General features: G+C 37.8%; 1 protein-coding gene across 3 annotated transcripts in view; it reads left to right on the top strand.

Moving 5' to 3' along the window:
* Positions 1 to 18758, top strand: part of WDPCP (WD repeat containing planar cell polarity effector) — a 138831-nt gene that overhangs the window by 126 nt on the left and 119947 nt on the right. Inside the window, exons 1-2 of one of the 3 annotated variants that reach the window (XM_085218810.1) lie at positions 1 to 405; positions 580 to 654. The gene's annotated coding sequence lies outside the window, so the exon portion shown is untranslated. Of the gene's footprint in view, positions 655 to 18758 lie in introns of all 3 variants that reach the window. The other 2 variants (XM_085218808.1, XM_085218807.1) reach the window with 2 other exon arrangements.

Here is an 18758-nt window from a genome sequence, read left to right on the forward strand (position 1 = left end):
GCGCTGCGGTGGTTGCTAGGCGACGCTGCAGCGGGAACGGCGTGCGGGTGACGCGCGGGATTCCCTCTGTCTCCCCAGGCCCTGCCGTCTGCACGGTGCTGCTAAGGGCCTCAGCGCGGCCACGGTCCTCAGACCCGCTTGCCCCGGCCTCCTCCTGCCTTCCTCCCCGGCTGGCTCTCTGTGCTCTGACACGCTTCTCTCAGGGGCAGCCTCTGGTTGTGCTGCGGGCTGAGCTCTGTCAGCGAGCTGCTGGCATAACCGCACCGTGGATTGTTTTCCTCCCCAGGCCTTGACAAGATTCCTCACAGAACAAATCCCGTAATTTAGCTCAGCCTGTGCTGAAGGCTCACGTGCCCCGACATTTTTCAGCAGGATTAGTTTTTAATCCTGTTTAGCCCCTTACAGGTGATTGTTTTAACAACTTGGGCAGCACGTAGGCTGACTTCTGTCAGTTCCTCAGTCAGAAATCAGTTTCTCCTTTGGGGCAGCGGTGTTAAGCGTAAACACGAACACACGGCACGCAAAGCGTTCTCACTGTAGTGAGCCTTGATGCTAATCATCCTCACGCCACAATTCCAGGCTTCCCGTGGTTTGATCGACCGACCCTCTGGCAGCTCCTGAAGTATCGGAAGCAGCGGTGTCAGGGCTCAAAAGGTATCGTGATGCTGAGTTTGTTCTCCATCTCGTACTGCTCAATGCTGATTTGTACTGCTTAACAGCGACACGCTCGTGCTGTGAATGAAGATTGGACCTAAGTTCTGGTCTGGGGATGAATTTAAAGCCAAACAGCTGCAAACAAAAGCAGAGGTCTGCCTTGCTGTGAGAGGTGTCTCATCAGTGCCAGGGAGCTTGTTGTCCAGACAGACCGTTCCAGAGCATCCTAGGATGCTTTACACCAGTAACTCTGGCCTTTTTTTTGCACGCATGCATCATACGAACTTAATTAAGGTTATTTAAGATCTACATTTACCCAAAAGCTGACGTGGGCCTGCATAAGGTGATTTTTCACTAAGCATTATCAGTTATCTTTGATTGCTTATCAGTTTTCAGCAAAATCAGTGTAAGTGTGCTATAAACTGATTTGTCTGCCAGTGTAGCATTAAACAACTGGTTTAATGAATTTCCGGTAAGCTAGCTGAAGTTTCTTCTGTAGATAAGGCTCTGTTTTCATTCTCCATCCTTTTCTGCCCAAGCTTGTGCTCCTTAGTTTATTGCTGGAGATAACATACCTAATGTTGAAACTGATTCGTAGTGAACGTTCGTCAGTTTATTTTAAATATGTTCCTGGTATAATTAGTCCCAGATAGAGTAACATTGGTTTAAGACTGCACTGTCTTTTGTGATGTTTTAACTGAAGGCAGCATTGAAGTTTTTCAACTTAACAAAACTTAATAGTTCTGCAATTCTTTTTGCTGGGCTTAAATAGTGTTTCTGTTTGTTAGAATTTTGTCTTCCACGCAAAATATACAAAACTAAGCAAGAAAAATGAGAGATGATGCTTTCTTTTCTCCTTTTTTTTTTTTTTTTTTTTTTTTACACCTCCTTTTCCTGCTGTTTATTAGCTTTTAAAATAAGTCTTCTGGATAGAAACTCTTCTGGTGTTCTTGGCAGCACGTGTTGGTCCTCAGTTGTATTCCTCATGCTGTTAAATCATATCACTGTCTTCAGATTGTTGGTGCAGTGGGGATCTATAAACAGCATACACTGTTTGAGTTTCTGCATCCTGAATCTGCGCTCTCTTTTGTCCTCAAGGCATGTGCTGTATTTGTGTTATTTTTCTGATTTATTAGCCTTGACACCTTTTCAAAGTTCCAGAGAAATTCACTCTAAATTTAATGCTGTTTTTCCTGTCAATTTTTTCACAGTCTTCAGATTTCCTTGTGGGATTTTTTTTATCGTCTCAGAATATTCTTGCTGTTTTACATCTTCAGTTGCCACTACTTATGAGATAGTGAGGTGTTGGTGTCATTTTTTAATATTCTTTAATGAATCTCACATGTTTTATTTGTGTGTGTCTTTTGTGTAGAGCTGTAGGCCAAAAAGCTGCAGAAGTGGAAACAAATTAAGTGCAAAAGAAGTAATGAACTTCAGTTCAGGCATTCAGATATTTATTGAAATGCAATTTACAGATTTTGCATTCACTAAAACTAAGTAACATGCAAATTGGTGTAACTAAACAACGCAATTAATACTCAAACTGTTTTGATCTCTATCTTGTGGGGATTAAGTATTATTTTTCAAGGCAGCTAGTAGTGCTGAAGTGTACTCTGCCAGAATAATTTCTGTTGTTTTTTTTAATTCTAATTTAAAATGAATTATTCTCTTTTAATAGCTGTCAGTGTTCTGTAACTATAGTTTGGATCAGCTTTTCTTCATTTCTATCTACAGAAATTGCTGAATTATTTTTGCTAAGTTTTTATACCCAATTTTCAATGATTTGTGGAGTTTTTATCTTCTCCATGTATAATACAGTTTTTCCTTCTAAATGCACTTGCTTGCAATTTTTATACAGAAAATGTATCTCGAACAAAAGTAATTCTTGAAATGTTTACGACCTTGTAAAAAAAATTAACTGTATAATTGCTGGTTTAAATCCCAGAAACAATAGTAGAATTTGAGCACTTTTTGAAGCCTATCCCAGGAAAGAGATTGAGAGGACCAGAAGTCAGTTTTTAAGATGACAGGGAACCTGCAAGAGTTTAAAACAGGATAAAGTTGTAGATATAAGAAAGAACAATAAGAATCGTAGCTTAAAAAATGAAGGTAGGTAAGTGCATGAAGGGCTGATGTTTTTATACAGGACTTTTTTTATATTCCCCACTCTCATGGCCAGATCTCATTTTTTAGTGTTCATTTCTAAACTTCAGCTATGTGATCCTGCATGGGTGTTAGATGTTACGAAGAAACTGGTGTATCTAGACCTTCTGCTAATAACCCTGCTTTTTACTGTTATTATTATTAATTATTTTGCTGTAGTTCAGGAAACGTTTTCAAATAGAAGTTTTGCTTTCTGTCTCTGGAATCTGTTTCAGAGATATGGCTTCATTTCTATTTTTTTAATAGCTCAGGTAGTTTTTATGTAATTAGAGGCAATTGATTATTCATTAATTGAATTTAGAAAGCCCCTAGTATTTTAGTAGGTGAGTGGGATGCCATGTATCAATATACCTACTATGAAGAGCCACCTGATGCATAGCACACTTATAACAGCTATTAGTAATCTTCATGAACTACCAACAAATCAAATCTTAATTAAAAATGTGACCAGATTTTTTTTGTTGCTCATTTCTATGTTAATGGTACAAACACCTGTTACTCATGTGGCAAAGATCAGTCCAACTGTGTAAGCCTCTTACGGTGGTCTCTGTGTAGGTGGATCTGATGCACTTGGTGTGATGCACACAGGCCTCTGGAGCTTGGAGTGCAGCTCAGGTGTGTTTGCTCTTGCAGGGTTTCTTCGCTGACTTGGGGCTGCATTAGTCCAGGGGCTTGGTAATAACTACTACTACAAGTCCAGGAGTTTGGATGTAGGTAAAGCTGAGAAACCACGTGAGATCTGTTGTCATCTGCTATCTGTGACCCATTTTCAGAGGATTTTCTGCTCTCACTTCTTCCAAGTACAGATTATAGAGTCCACGTGAAAGTGAAATAACAGCAGACACATAGAAAGACTTTGGTATCTTGGCTGTACATTTAGTAAAGTTGAATTTCTGAATTGTTTTGAACAGGAGAATTGCATTCTTGGTGTATGAGAGAGTCTTCCTACTTTCACTCCTTTAATAGAACTTGCTATTTCTCTTCATTAAACAGACTTTTACACCTGTACAGAGGTATGGGTTTTCTACTCATTGAAGTCAATGCATGGGAGAGGCTGTTTGTTGTCTAGCTTTGCAGCTTGAGTTAATTAGGTGGTACTTCCCATAGTAGAAGAGTTGAGGTGGTAGAGGTTTTCACAGACCTCTGGGAGGTGGTAAAGGGAAGGAGGGGAAAAGAATGGCCTTTGCAGTGCATTTCTTTGGTGTATTTAATTTTTTTGGAAATTGTTTTTGTGGTCAGTTTCCAAGGCATATCCATAGCACTGCTGTTTTTGAGAAATTCAAAAGAGGCTGGAAGAAACCAGCCTGTTTTCATAGTTCAGTAAACCCAATAGCTTAATGTGCTAGCTGAAAGCACGTGAGTAATTGAAGTATTTTTTTAACAAACATCTCAAAACTATTGGTATTATACAATAGCTTCTTCATTCAATTGCTTCTTGTTTTATAAAATCTCGTGAAATGTTGATATGTTTTAAACGCAATGAGAAGAGATAGGTTAGTTTCCTATAGAAGAGTTTACTTAAAATATTTCAGGTTGTTTTACAATGTCAGTTTTTATTTGTTTCTGTATTTGCACAGGAGGAACTTGTCAATAGCTACCATTATGCGGATTGTATTTCTCTTAAGAATTGAATTATTATCTGCAATATCAATAAAAATACCCGAGGAGTGAAAACCATGGCTTACAATGTAGAGTTTTTAAAGTTATTTTTTCTAAAAATCAATTCCTTACAGAAGGGAAAGTCTGGGAAGACGTGGAGGAAGTATTTCATGCAAAGTCACAGTAGCTGTACTTTCTGAAGCAGCATCCTGGGCCATTTTGAGAGGAATTGAAAGGCTTGACATAGAGGAGAACCAAAGAGCGAGTCAGCGTGTGCCTGGTAGGAATAAGGGATCCGTGGCTCTGGAACAAATCAGGAGCATCCTGTGCTTGTAATCTGGATGCAAATGATGGAAAAGAAAGCAGCTGCATCACTGAGTGAAGGAAGTTTCCCTGTGAAGTAATCAAGCAAAGGGAATTGTGATTCTGGTTCAGTTTTTTTTTCCTGGTTTGTTTCTAGAATGATACAGCTGTGCTTCATTTTTTTTTTTTCTTTAGGTTTAATTTGCAGTCTGCCTTTAGTTCCTTAGCAGCTGTTATGATGGTTCACTAGTATGGTTCACTAACATACAGATGCTGAAGAAATTGGATCTTAATTGAAGGAAAGCCTTTTGAACATTTGGAGTTCTAGGGGAAAGATGCTACTCTTCCAGTCTATACTCTTAATATGGGCAAAACCATGTATATCCATTTCATCACAGGTAATCCCATTTATTTACAGTAATAGGCCAGATAATGATTTTCAAGTTGCATTCTGTCTCATTTGAAAGAAGATAAAGTATTGCTATGAAATGGCCTTTACCTTTCATAGCTGTCTGACATCCGGGGTCTACCCTCAGTGTCAAGGGAACGAGAAATGCTCTACAGTTAAATTATGGGTTTGAATCTCCAGGAGGTGCTTGAATTCATGGTTGAAGACTGTAGAAATTAATTTTGCTGAAGCAAGAAACAACAGGACATTGAGCTACTATGCCAGCTTTAGATGTATGCTTCAAAAATTTTTTGCTGCTCAGCATTATTCAGTAATCTTTAACTCAAATTGCAGGAAATATTTGAAATTCCATTCTAACAATATCCAACAGAGAATATTAAAGAAGCATTAAATTTCAAATGCCTGAGGGAAAATGTTCTCTTGCAACACCGTGGGCATTTGGATCTCCGTAGTATATGCAGTATTATAGTCTAATATTATGCTTTACTTGCTCTAAAATGAAAGCCCAATTTTAATTCCATCTCCAAGAACTAGGCGTACTGCAGTGAAAAATAATTTATTTGAATGTTGTTTCTTTTTAAATACATTGCAACTAACCTTAAAGCTTCCTCACGTGAACCCGCCACTGTGGCTTTTTGTCATCTTTCATTAAAACTTCCAGTGCACTCTCAAAGACTTCATCCCAGAGCTGTCATTGCTAACTTACGAGTTGTCAGACCTCAAAGTTACCACAGAGGTTTGTGTTTTTTTTTTCATTGTATGCATTTTTTTTTCTTCTCGTAAGACAAATATTTAGTATTTTGTATTGCTTTGGTAAATGTATAAAATTCCAAACCCAAGCATGAATATACTCCTTGGAGAGAGGTCATGTGCAAATACCAAACGTTGTTAACGATAGTATCTACACAAGTCTGGAAGAATTAACTTGACAAACTTGTTAGTGAACTTAATTTTTTTAAAAAGTTCTAATTACACCTTTATTGTTGTGTTGTTTTTTTTTTTTAAGTTTAGTTTTAGACCTTATTTGATAGCAAAGCTATTTCCAAAGCTTCCAAAGCAAGTCCTCAGCTCACAAGATTCTTCTGGAAAAAAAGGAGAGTAATTCCAAAATGGTTACAGAATCTCTAGCATGTATTCCTTATCTTGAGATTAAGTCTCTCTGTGTTTGGCAGAGCTGCAAAGTGCTACATTTCTGTTGGAAAGTCTGTTGGTGACTTTTTTTCTTCTTTCTGCTTTTACTGAGGTGGACATGAAGAGTGTCCAGCAACACTCACAGGTCAGTATTTTGATTGCTCAAATCTGTGTAGAGTTTCATGCTAAGCAGTTTTATAAACAGTGCTGCCTGTGAAATGGTAGCAGTGTGACTTGCCTAACAAACCAGATGGGAGAGGGGGAGCTGTTTTAAGGACTTAAGAACTGCAGAAAGAATTTGAAAGGACAGTGATCTCCACAGTGATCATCCGCTTAAGATGCATGATAAATGCAGTTTAGTGCATGCTTTTGTCCTTCATCATGTGGATATCAACTCTGAGTATACATTAGTATACTCAGTATAGTATATATTATATACATTAGGATATAATGTATACATTAGTCTCACTGTACAGTGTAGCTGTGTGAGATATGAATTAGTGAAACTTTGCTGTTAGGCTGACTGCAATACTAGGCTCATCTCTCGGTGAATTAACTTCACTTTTCTGTAATAAAAGCTACTGGAATACTGCAGCCTTGCTGCGAGATCCTCTGTCACTGCTGGGAGTACCAGTGGCACCTGCTGGCACTCTGTTCATGGGCTCTGTCCCTTTTTTGTGGGAGCTGAGGGCTGTGAAGGATGGTAGGCTGCCTTTTTCCATTGTAGCTGATGTCAGGTACTTCCAGCCATACTTCTGTGTGGGCAGAGTGAGACCCTATTTTGCAGATGCAGTTGCCATTGTATAAGGAATGAGGGAGGATTGCCTTTGAATTCACCTTTTAAAAGGCAAGGCCATCTATCTCAGGGCAATAAAGTCTTATTGCTATCTAGCTTTTCACCAAACTCTTAAGTGGTACAGTTTTTGAGAATATTCTGTTTTGGAGGAAAGCTAGATGGCTCTGTAAATGTCAGAACCATCTTTCCTGACAAATGGAAGGCTTGTGAAAGTCTTACTCTTTTAGTGTAATTTCTAAAGCATACGTGGCCTTCAAAATCAGTCATGTTATATGGCTTTATCTCCAGTTTCATTGTCAAAAAAATGTTGCGTGGTTATTTCTTTGCTAATGGTTTTATTGAGTACATAAAGTGATTAAATAATCACATAAGCAGGGGCAAATGTAAAACATGATGTGTGAATGAAGCCATTTCAAATTTCTCACCTGAGCTGTGTGTTTCAGTGGACACCTATTTGTTCATTGTTTGCCTGAAGCAAGTGTGATGCAGTGAGCTGCAGGAAGGTGCCCACCTCCTTCTGCTTTTATGGTGTCACTTGTCCTCTGAAGCAGAATGGTGAACGGACAGTCCTCCTGTGCCTGAAAGAGTTGTATTCCTTTGTAAATAGAATTAATATATTCACAGTGAAGCAAAACTCTGCATGATAGAATGTCAGCAGATAAGCTTGGGACAGAATTTAGGTGAAAGCTCAGATTGTTCATTTCTGCTGTGTTGGCAGAGTTCCATACATGCTGGTAGCCTTGTTAACTTCATTAGTTTCAGGTGACTACAAAGATCTCTTCCTCTGGAATTCAGTGTAAGGTTGCTACTGGACAATTCATAGCACAGTGCCATTCATGAGGTAAAATACAAAAGTCAGGCTGTTAATGAATCAGTAGCCATTTAGTTGTAATAAATGCTTAGGCTGTAAGTGGAACTTATTTCTCACGGGGCTGTTTGATTTCAAAACAGCTTGATTGCTTGAGGTTTCATCAAAGGGAAATTAAACATTAAGATTGCAGTAAGATCCGTCTGATCTATCTTTTTTGGCATGTGTCAGTGATGTTTAACTGTCACTTCCCTCTTTTATTAGGGTGTTTTATTTGTTTATTCATTCTTTGTCCAGGTAGGCTTTTTTACGTAAGATAACAGAAATCCCCCACGTGGCTTTTTGGGTCTCTCTCTGCTTTGCAGGATGTCGAGGTGTATCCATGTTCAGTGCATGGGGAATGAACTGCCCCTATGGAGGTACTGCTGCTTGAGTTTCAGAAGATGGAATGCTGTGAATTTTAGAACTCTCCCATCGTGGATGAACAGCATGTAAATGTCTTTCTGTAACTGAGCCTATGTAAGCTGGTGATTCTGCATTTATTTCCAACTTCATTTTTAAGAAAGTCTCTTTACTGGGATTGAATTAAAGTTATTGTCATGAAATGAAATGCGCTACTTGGTGAATGGAACGAGGAAGCAGAAGAATTAAATTTCTGCATCTTTTTCTCATGTATATCACATTTAATCATTCATGGATTAGTATGAAGATTATGTAGCTGGCCTTCTTTTGAAGAAACAAATAGCGATAATGGTGAAAATACTGCTGCCTCTCTTAATACATGAAGGTATTTGAAAAAGAAGTATCACACTGAGGTGTGACAGCAGCCATAACTTTAATTTGAGCGAACCCAACTCAAAGGTTCTAGGAGAAAAGAATCTACATATAAAAGAGAGAACTCCTAATATTCAATCTGCCATAAAATACTTTTGTAAAATAAAGACTTCTAAAAAATAGAGAAATCACTTAACTCTGCTTCCCACAGTTGAAGCAATTTACTTGTTTTGTTGTGCACTGCCACTGCTGAGGAACATGACGCTTGCATGTATGAGTTAACTTAATCATTTCTTCTACAGCAAGAGAAATGGAAAGAAAACAAATGTTGCAGCTAAACAGATGGATCTGTCACTGCTCTGTTGGAGAGAAAATCATTGCAAATTGCATAGGATGAATGTGTTTGTAACAGTAACTAATTAATCTTCAAACTGCTTAAAAATGACAAATATGCTCTTTGTGATGGAAACCATTCTCCAAAATTTGTAAACGATAAAAATTTCTTGGGAATACGTGGGTGTACAGAGTTACAAACATAAGGACAAAGTCTTCGGCTAGGTGTAAGTGCCCAAGTTGACATAAAGCAGTCAAAATGTGTAACTGAGGTGTGGCAGTTTTACAGTTGTTTGATTTTCATGGCAACTAAGGGTAGTGAGTAGTTGCTGTCTTTTTGTGTTTGCTTGGTTGGTGTTCCTCATTCTTGTAAAAATGAATTTTCTTCTGAACAAGAAATCTGCCACTGTTTGGCCGGTGTTGCTAAGGCATCCTTGCATAGCTGACAGCAGAGTTATTGTCAAGTAATAGGTTGCTTGCACGGTACCATTGTTTCTATTATTTTGCCACTTATCTTTGTTGTAAATTGGAGTCAAATGAGAAATGAGTTGCTAGGGAGAGTGGATCGAGCTGTGAAATGATTGATAATTAAAGGATATGCACAATGCAAAGAACAAGCTTGAAAGCCATGAACACACCACTTGCAATTTTTAAAATTATCTGCTTGATTCCTTCCACTTGCATTTTTCTTTTTGCGTGATAGTAAGGTAGGAAGTCAGCCTGCTTTGAAAGCTCAGATACTGTCTTCAGGGAAGGGAAGAGAAAAAGCATGTACCATTTTGATGGTTGTTGATAATTTGGGGCTGCCAAACCAATGCTATTCACACTGACATCCTGTCTTTTGAGACAATGAAGTAATATACTGGGGTAATTAAAGACAATTGCTTGTAATAGCAGAAAATTGCTGTAAATGTTTTGTTTTCTAGATAACAAAGCAGATTTATGATTTCTGTGACCACATCTGAAGTCTTACTGCTAGAATTCACAGAGAAACCATAAACAGTCATTACTTCATTATGCAGGGTTTAACGGTGTTTTATTTAGAAATCAGGCAGGACAGGTTTCATCCTTGTAGCACCAGATTAATGCGTATTAATCACAGGAGGATTTTCATTCTAATAAATGTGCCTTATTTTAAATGAGGTTATTTTTCAAGTGGACTGAAGGAATTAAGGGACAGAGATACAGTCTGCCCATCACTCGCTGGTTTTTGAAGCTCGTTCATGTTTTGTCACATCTGTTGATTGCAAATCATACGCGCATCTTAAGTGATAATGAAGACTTGGTGGTAGCTTCAGAAGTAGAGTTAAAATTAATCTTGGAGTGAAGGAAAAGCAGGCTTCCAAATGGTTCTGCCTTGCCTTGCTTTCGTCACATAACACAAAGCTTATTAGAAAACCTGCTCACCTGTGTGCTGTTTCCTCGTGTTCTGGGACATCTACAGCTGCCTGTTAATAACTGTTCCCTCCAAAACTGGGAAGGCCTTCACTCTCAGCTCTTTTAAAATCTGTTTTAAAATATGTATAGATCTTCCTTTCCATAATTTCTTTTGAAATCTAGATTGAGTGTGACAAGCCAAGAGGTGGACCGAATTTTAAGTAGCCTTGGAAGTTCTAACAAAATTTGCAGCTTTCTCTCTATTTAGATTGCTATTCTGTTAGGCTTCTCCTTCCTTATGATGACTGAAAGGATTCATTGGTGTAAACAGCAGATATTCTTACAAAGGACATTCATATTTATGCTTGTTGATCTTTGATGCTTTTATCAACGTAGAGATCTCACTTAGTGAAGTTAAATGCACAACAGATTGGTAATTAATAGGAATAAAACTGACATCGTTCATACTAATTGTACCATGGCTAGTTTCTTTGTTACGTCACTGATTTCTTTTTTCCCTTACACTGTTGGAAGCTTTGACTGTCTAATTTTGGGGTTTGTTCATAATGCAGCCTATTTTTAAAATATTCCTTTAAAAAAAAACCCAAAATATTCCTTTAAAAAAAAACCCAAAATATTCCTTTAAAAAAAAACCCAAAATATTCCTTTAAAAAAAAACCCAAAATATTCCTTTAAAAAAAAACCCAAAATATTCCTTTAAAAAAAAACCCAAAATATTCCTTTAAAAAACGTAAATATTTTAGGTGACATCACAAATCTGTTTAAATTTAATTGCAGCTTTTTATTTAAACCATTTTAACCATCTCCAGTTTTGCCTCTTAGCAAGGTCCTTTTTCATCTGAAGAAACTAAAAGCGAAAGACAAGTAAATGGCTCAAGATTAGATGAGTAATTATGTTAATAAACGTGAAATAGTACCTGAAGAATCTGAAATGAATGATATGGGAGTATTGAGATTGTTTTCAAGATGCTGAAGTTTGAGATTGGCTTAAGGCGTGCAGCGTGGTTTGTGAGACGTGTGAGTGCTGCTCTCTGACTTACGCTGTAGCTGATCATGTTTTTAGGGTCTGAATTTGTTCACCATTTCCCACATCCACCTGATGTGTGCGTGTGTATACATGCCATTCGTAGCCTTTTGATCTCGGGGGATACTGCAGATCTCTGTCCTCATAAAGGAGCTGTGTTTGAAGTGTTAAGCGGTTTTCATTCCTGAGCTTCTGCTCCTGGTGAGGAAGCTGCTTCTCTGACCTCAGCCCTCAAGTTTCCCACTGAGCTTTTGATGCAGGTTTTTCAGGGGGTTAGCAGAAGTTGCCATTCACGGAGCTGAGTGCTTGAATCTGGGTCTTGATAGTAAGTGACAGTGCAACGAGTGTGGCCATCGCTCAGCTTGTGCTTCTTTTGAGGTTGTATGAGCACATATAGGGCCCACTTGTGAAAGGCACATGGACCAAGTAGCTGTTCTTTCAGAAGTTTCTTACTGGGGGACAACATAAATGCAAAAAACACTGGGAATGTTTATCATGGATGTCTAGTGCATTAACATCAACATTCACTAGAGGGCCCAACTAGCATATAACCGTTTTCAAAGGAGAAAAATAGTAAGCTGAAGGAACTTCTAAGCAATTGCAAAAAAATTAGGAGATGGAAGAGCTGACAGAAGCAAACAGGCTCAAAGCAGGGCGGAATGTGGGTAAAGGTGATGGAGTGACAATGCATTCAACCTGAAAATGTAATCAGACAAGCATGTTCTCCTGCTGGATAAGGGATTTAGCAACTTTGAACTTGAAATCATGTGATTTCTTCTCCTCCTGGCTAGATTAATAAGGGGAGTGATGTTTTTAATACTGATGTTTTAAGCATATATCATGCTTAACAAACCATTGCATGCTGTGTCAAGTTCTTTTTCACTATCAGCTCTGACTAAAAACCATTGCTATCTGTAGTTTAGCCTGCAGGTGACAAGAGATTTGAATCACTATAATTAGGCACTCATCATACTCCAAAAAGATACAACTATCTTGATGAATCATTACATAAAGCAAAAAAAAAATGGATTTTTGTTTGTTTTTGCTTTGTTTTAACTCCAGCTGGTGCTGGGGAATGTGAAAGCAGAAATGAGCTCGACAAGAACTGAAGCAGTTTCCTCAACGTGACAGCTGTTGTCCATTTCTCCAGAAGAAGTTAAGAGATTGAACTGCTTCAAATCCTGCTGGACACCTTGGGCCTTGCCTGGGTTTTACCTGTTCCACATTTTCATGTGTCCCACTTCTCTCTGACTTTGAGAAACACATTAGAGTTCACTATCCACATTTGAAGAAGAGCTATGAAATGAGTTATTGTTTGCCTTTTAGAATGGTAACTCCAGAGCACACTTTTGTATGAAGAGCAAGTGATGAAAAAGTGGTCTGCCCAGCAAAATCGGGATTGTGGTTGGAGATGCCAGAAATTGGGTATAAGGAACTTTATCCCTCTGGGGAAAGGCATATCCATGCACCCCAGAATGTTTTTTCATGCCCGCTATTACAGCTCCATTGTATTACTAATTAGGTTTTGTTCTCATTTTCTCCTATATTTTGAAAAAGTGCAGAAAACATTCCTGAAATCCATTTGGCTGTCACCAGGTAGAGGTGCATTGCAATTTTTACCTTTTATTTCAGGAAGAATGAGTTATTCTTCATTCTTTCTCACTGAAGATACATTACTTTATCTTATCACTCATCCATGCATCTTTCCTCAGCTTGGCTAACATTCCTTTTGATTATTAAGACATTAAATTGTTCAAAACTGAATCAGCGACTGGCATTTATTGCCCACTTGTATGTTTGCTGTGGCAGTGGATTCTTCATAACCACAAAATGTTTGAATTCAGGGTCCTAAAGACAATTTATCAATACTCTAGTTTTCAAAAGAGAGATGGAAATATGGATTTGCATGTTTATCTTAAGCAGTGGCAGTTGAAATGTAATAATTCTTTTTGAAAAGGGGCAGTGAGTGATTCACCCTACAGCGATCGTTGAGTTTTGAAGTATGAATGGTTTTTAAGAATGTTGTATAATTTTATATTTAAGAAAATAGTTAACATCGATGCCATTTTTCTTGTTAACCTTAATGCTTAACAGATTTGAAGTGTACTGAAAAATAGATTTCAAACTATGAAATTTACCTTTGTAAAAGGAGCAAATAGTTCTGTTGATCATGGCAACTACTGAGATTAGGTTTTACATCAGTTTATCTGCAGTGCTAATGCATTAGAACGAGCTTGGGTGTTGTGTTATTTAACCAGTGTTACAAAGTGTTTTCCTACCTTGAAATTATGAATGGGAGGTAGACTTAACGCTTAGCTCAGAGTAGCAGCTGTAATTTCCAGGTAGACAATGGATGTAGTTATATTCAAAACAGAGGTGTTTTCTTTTTTGATTACTTGGCTCAGCAAAAGCTGCTGAGTAAGGGACAGCATTTTTCTTTGGTTACCTAAGGGACAACTGATCATGCAGTCTGCTTTTCTGTTTCCTTCCATATTTTTGGAGCTTGGTGGCCAGTTCCAATGACAGGTAAGGTAGAGATCTCCAAAGCTCCAAATGTGTTCACTGTGTGAAAATTTAAGACATCTAAAGTAGAGTTCTCTCCTCCATTCTCCTCAATAAAAGGCTGCAACCTGGACTTAAGGATTTTCTTCTGTTTTGCCTACAAGATCAATAATTCAATATATACTTACTGATTGCTGAGAAACTCTGCAGTTCCAGATCAGCCATAGTATGCTGTCTTGTGCTTGGCTGACATGAGAGTTGCATAAAGTGATAGAGGAGAGAATGGAAAAAGAAATTAAAGGGCATGGATAGGAATCCATGAACAAGCTGAATTGAATGTGTAAAGTATTTGGGAAATGCAAGGAGCCTAATGTGGAGGTTTGGGAATATGAAGATGGCACAATAATGACAGGCTTATAGATGATGAATGTGTAGAAAATCAAACAAGTTGCACTGTTTTTAGTTAGTATTGTTTTTAGATTGCAGCCGGTATCTATTGAGGCATCCAAGCACATTGAAAATAAAATTTGAAGCACTGTGTAGTTCATATTGCTATTTTTTTCTTTTTGGTTTGATCGCTTACTTACTCATCACAGGCAATGCTTCTGTGTTTTCTGCTGACAGAAAAATGCTTCCCTGTTCTTACATGTTTATATATTGCTTCATTTAAGGGAAAATGTTGGTGTTGCCTTTAGCACAAATGATGTATGCATTTGCATTTCTGGAACACTTTCAGAGTTTCCCATTTACTTTTATCTTCTCCACAGAATGAGAATCTGTTTTCTAGTTTATCTTTTCTGAAGATCATGATAGATTGTTGATTAAATACTGTAATAAATTAACTTGTCGACTTTTGCCACGTTTCATGTTTGTTATGTCTGCATAACGATGAAGGTTTATAGAAGATGTTAGAAATTAATTCAGGTTGTACATGGTAGAGAACAAAAGGCTTGTGTTTTTTTTTCTTTTTAACTCTTATTTCTAAAAGAAATTGCGCGTCTTGTTCTAAAACCAGCTTGGTACTGTAATTGTTCAGGGCTTTTTTTCCAGCGATTTACCAGGCACCTGACAGTGTGATAGTGAAAGTAATTCCCATAAAGCTGAAAGCTGTACTTGTCTTTACTTGCTAAAAACGAGGGCAGAAAAAAAAAGGAGAAAATTTTAAAATCTGGAATTTCAGTTAAAATTACAGGGTTTTCTGGTGTTTTGCTCTTCAGTTTGCTTTAAAAAAAAAATCACTTTCAAAATGCCGTCTTGCAAAGTAAACTCAAAACTTCTCTGTAGTCCTGATCTAATTCTAGATTAATTTGTTATTTGAATTTACTGAATTGGTAAATTAGATAGTTCTGTTGAAAAAAACTGTGAGTTACTCCTCTCCTACGTGTCAGCAGCCTCTTTTGTTTTCTGGCTGCAATAAATAGGAACACTTTGGTTCTTATCTTATTCATCTACTTTGTTATTCTAACCAGAACTAACGTTTTGGACAGGGCAGTGTTTTGAGCTGCAAATATTAGCCTGGCTAAAGATTTTATGTAAGAGACAATCTTGATGATATGCTTAACTCACTCTGTTCTCGTGAGCTTAAAATGGAGGAGCGAGAAAGTAATGGAGAAAGGCCAAGTGTTTGCACAAGAAGAAAATACCTGTTTTTCATTTTTTTTTTGTGGCGTTCTTCAGCATTATCCAGTGTTGACCCGCTCAAAAGCTCTGCTGCTTCTATTTGTTTTGAACTGACAGGGAGAAACTTTCCTGTTCTTTGGGCTTGCCAGAAAAAAACTGTGATCGTGGCAAATGTGTTTTGGTGGCTATTGAAGTGGTTTAGGATAAACTTAGGATCACAGAGCCTATCGTACCTCCAAGGGATAAATCTGTCACCACCTTCACATTTGTGTTGGGCTATGTATAATGCATAGTCTTCAAAACAGTTGCTTACAGGTCTGCGCAATCAAGAGCAGATCACTCCTCTATAAAAACATGTAAGCGTCGTCTTTGTTTTTGCCAGTGAGGTGGTTACGTTATTCAGTTATCAAGTCTGTTGCTTCTGTAGGCTGCTGGGTGATGCAATGATCAGGGCTACTCAGGCTGCAGCAGAGTGCCATCTTCGGGATCTTTCAGGCTTCTTTCTTGATGCCTTATGTAAAGGGAATTGATCTTGAACTTTCTACAAAGCAGTCTTTTCCAGTCGTTGGATCGATACTTTGTGATACAGAGTACTGGAGGGGAAAAAAAAAAAAAGAGTATTTAAGTGTTGATTAAGGCAGCTGCATTAAATAGCATCTGCTTAATATCTTAAATAAGACCGAATTCTCAAAAAGCACATTTGGTGGCTTCCTCAGATTTGTAGAGATACCTTATGATAAATGCAGTGGCCTCTCAGAAGAGGAAGGCTGGCGTTTGGAGCTGGAGAGTGGGAGGAGTTGTTGCTCAGCTGAACTTGGGCTGGCAAACCAGAGTGCCTTTTGTTGGCTGTGCTGATGCACTGATCGTGTTGGCAGAGCCTACTGCCCGTGGAGCCAGGTGCCTGGTGTTCTTCCTACATTTGCAGTTTAGAAGCACTGTGGGTTTAGGAAGAATATTTCAGCAATTGTAATGTTTGGCACAATAGGGTTTTAATTTTAACTAATAAAACTTTTAATTTTAGAGGTCCTCAGGCATCATGACAACAGTAGGGAAAACAAATGGCAATGCAAAAACAAACTGCCTAAGTCTTCCTCTAAGAATAACTAGGTTACTTATCTTACTAATTATAAGAAATGAATATCAAGCGTTTCCACATATTTTTTTGGAGTGAACTGGATTTCATGAGAAGAAAACTAGGCAAATTTTGTTTCTCCTAAGCAATAAACCAACTCCAGGCAAGCCACCTGTTCCTTCTTTTGTGGATTCTTGGTCTGAGAGCTCAGAAAAAAATATCCAAGGAATTGTTTGTTCCTAATCACTTGTGATCCTTTGAACCCCTGAAAACAGCAGGCTGTAATTTATTTTCCCCCTCATCAGTTTGTTATATGTGCAATTTGATTTATGCACTTTCAGAATTTAATAGATTCAAAGAGAACTTTTTCTTCTTGGTTTCTGCTAATTGGTAACAAGCTGAAATTCTACCAAAAATCAGACAACGTGTTTGTATGACGTGTGTGACTTAGTAAAAATTTTATGTGAGGAAAGGTAATGTGCCTTCTCCTTCTATTCTGTCTGCCCCACTCTGGCTTCCCCCTTGCCAAACGTTACCTTCCCCTTAGCCTTGGGCATTTTCCACATTCCTTTACCATATAAAGTTGATTATATGCCTCTGAACGTGATTTAAAGGATAGGTCAGGCCTAAGGAAGGAGGAGGATCACTGCTCCCTGGGAATGAGTTTGGAAGTTTGCCTATTTTCAAGGTAATTTCTATGTCTTTTAAAAGCAGCAAGTCATTTTTTCTTTGTGTAGTTTTTTTCCAATTATCCTGAAGCATTCACCTCTTAAGTCTCATGATTGCCTATGTCCTCTGAAATTTAAAGACCACTTCCAATTGCACTTTCTCTCCCAACAGTGTTTCTTTCCATGTGACTTCTTATTTTGTATTTTTTTTCTTGAATTCAGACACTTTTTCAAAAATAAGTACTCTTTTGTTTACTTTTTGGACTGGATATGCTATAAACTATCATAAGACCACACCTGAGTTCAGTGCTGAAGTGTTCATGAGGTGGGCTGAGAATTCAGCCTGTCTCTTTTGGAAGTGTGACGTTCAAGATGAGTGCAACAAAGAGTTGGAGAAGCACAGTGTTGAGAAATGGAAAATTTACACAGGTTGTTTTACCATAAAGTAGCGTCTGGCTCTTCTGTTTGTTTCAGGTCTAAATATTTAATTAAACATGAACAAAATTGGTTTTGCACTGTTGCTGTCAGTCTGTTAGTAGTTGTCTTTAATGTAAGGGATATCTTACCAGAGACTGAAGAACACGGTGTGTATAGGAGTTTATGGCACTCCACTTACTGCCTGCAAGCTGCTTTTAAGGTGAGATGAGTCTGGAATCAATACAGAGACTCCAAAAGAGCGGGGGAGATGTACTGTTGTTAAAGGATGGTGTTTCAAAATAGTTTAATTATTACTTTTCTTCTTCTGATGCCAAAGACCTGCTTCATCAAAGGCTGAAAGAATGCTTTCATACTAGTTTGTGTTTCAAGTGATAGTGGTCATTGTTGATATTTTACCAGTTGCATGGCCCAAATTAGAATTACAACAAGCAACATCTTTTCAGACTACGCTGCCAACATAGGACCTTTTTTTTTTTTTTTTTTTTTTTTTTTTTGTCCAGGAAATTAACTTTCTCTTTTAGCATTCAGTGACATCCATTTATGGTTACCTCTGAACAGGTGATTTATGAACGTGGAAGCAGAAAACAGAGCTGGTTCTCTCTTGGTTTCTACGTTATTTCTGTAAAATACAGTAGCACCCAAACTTGCTATTGGTGACCTCTAAGAAGTAAATGTGATGGTATGGTTTCCATTTTGAATGTCTTAAGCAGAGCAAGTAAGCAAACAAACAAAACCTACACTAATAATAGGCAAACTAAAATGACTCACAATAAGAGTCTGCTCAGTAGGCTATACTGTGGAAGCACATAAATGCATGAGAACATTCAATGCATTTAAGAACGTAATGCATGTTAAGAATTGAAAATCCATAGAAAATATTACAAGTTTCAAAAATAAAATGGTAAGAAGTACCAATACAGTTTTTTAAAATGGCATGTGGAAACTCCAAAAGCTAGGACTGCACAGTCCTTTACAGAGTAATGGGCATTTTCTCTATTTTCCAACATTTTAATTCTAAATGTTCTTAAGTCTTGTTAGGATTATTTTGAATAACATTGCTTATTTA

Source organism: Meleagris gallopavo, chromosome 2, assembly GCF_905368555.1.
Source record: "Meleagris gallopavo chromosome 2, MGAL_WU_HG_1.1, whole genome shotgun sequence".
Lineage (NCBI taxonomy): Eukaryota > Metazoa > Chordata > Aves > Galliformes > Phasianidae > Meleagris > Meleagris gallopavo.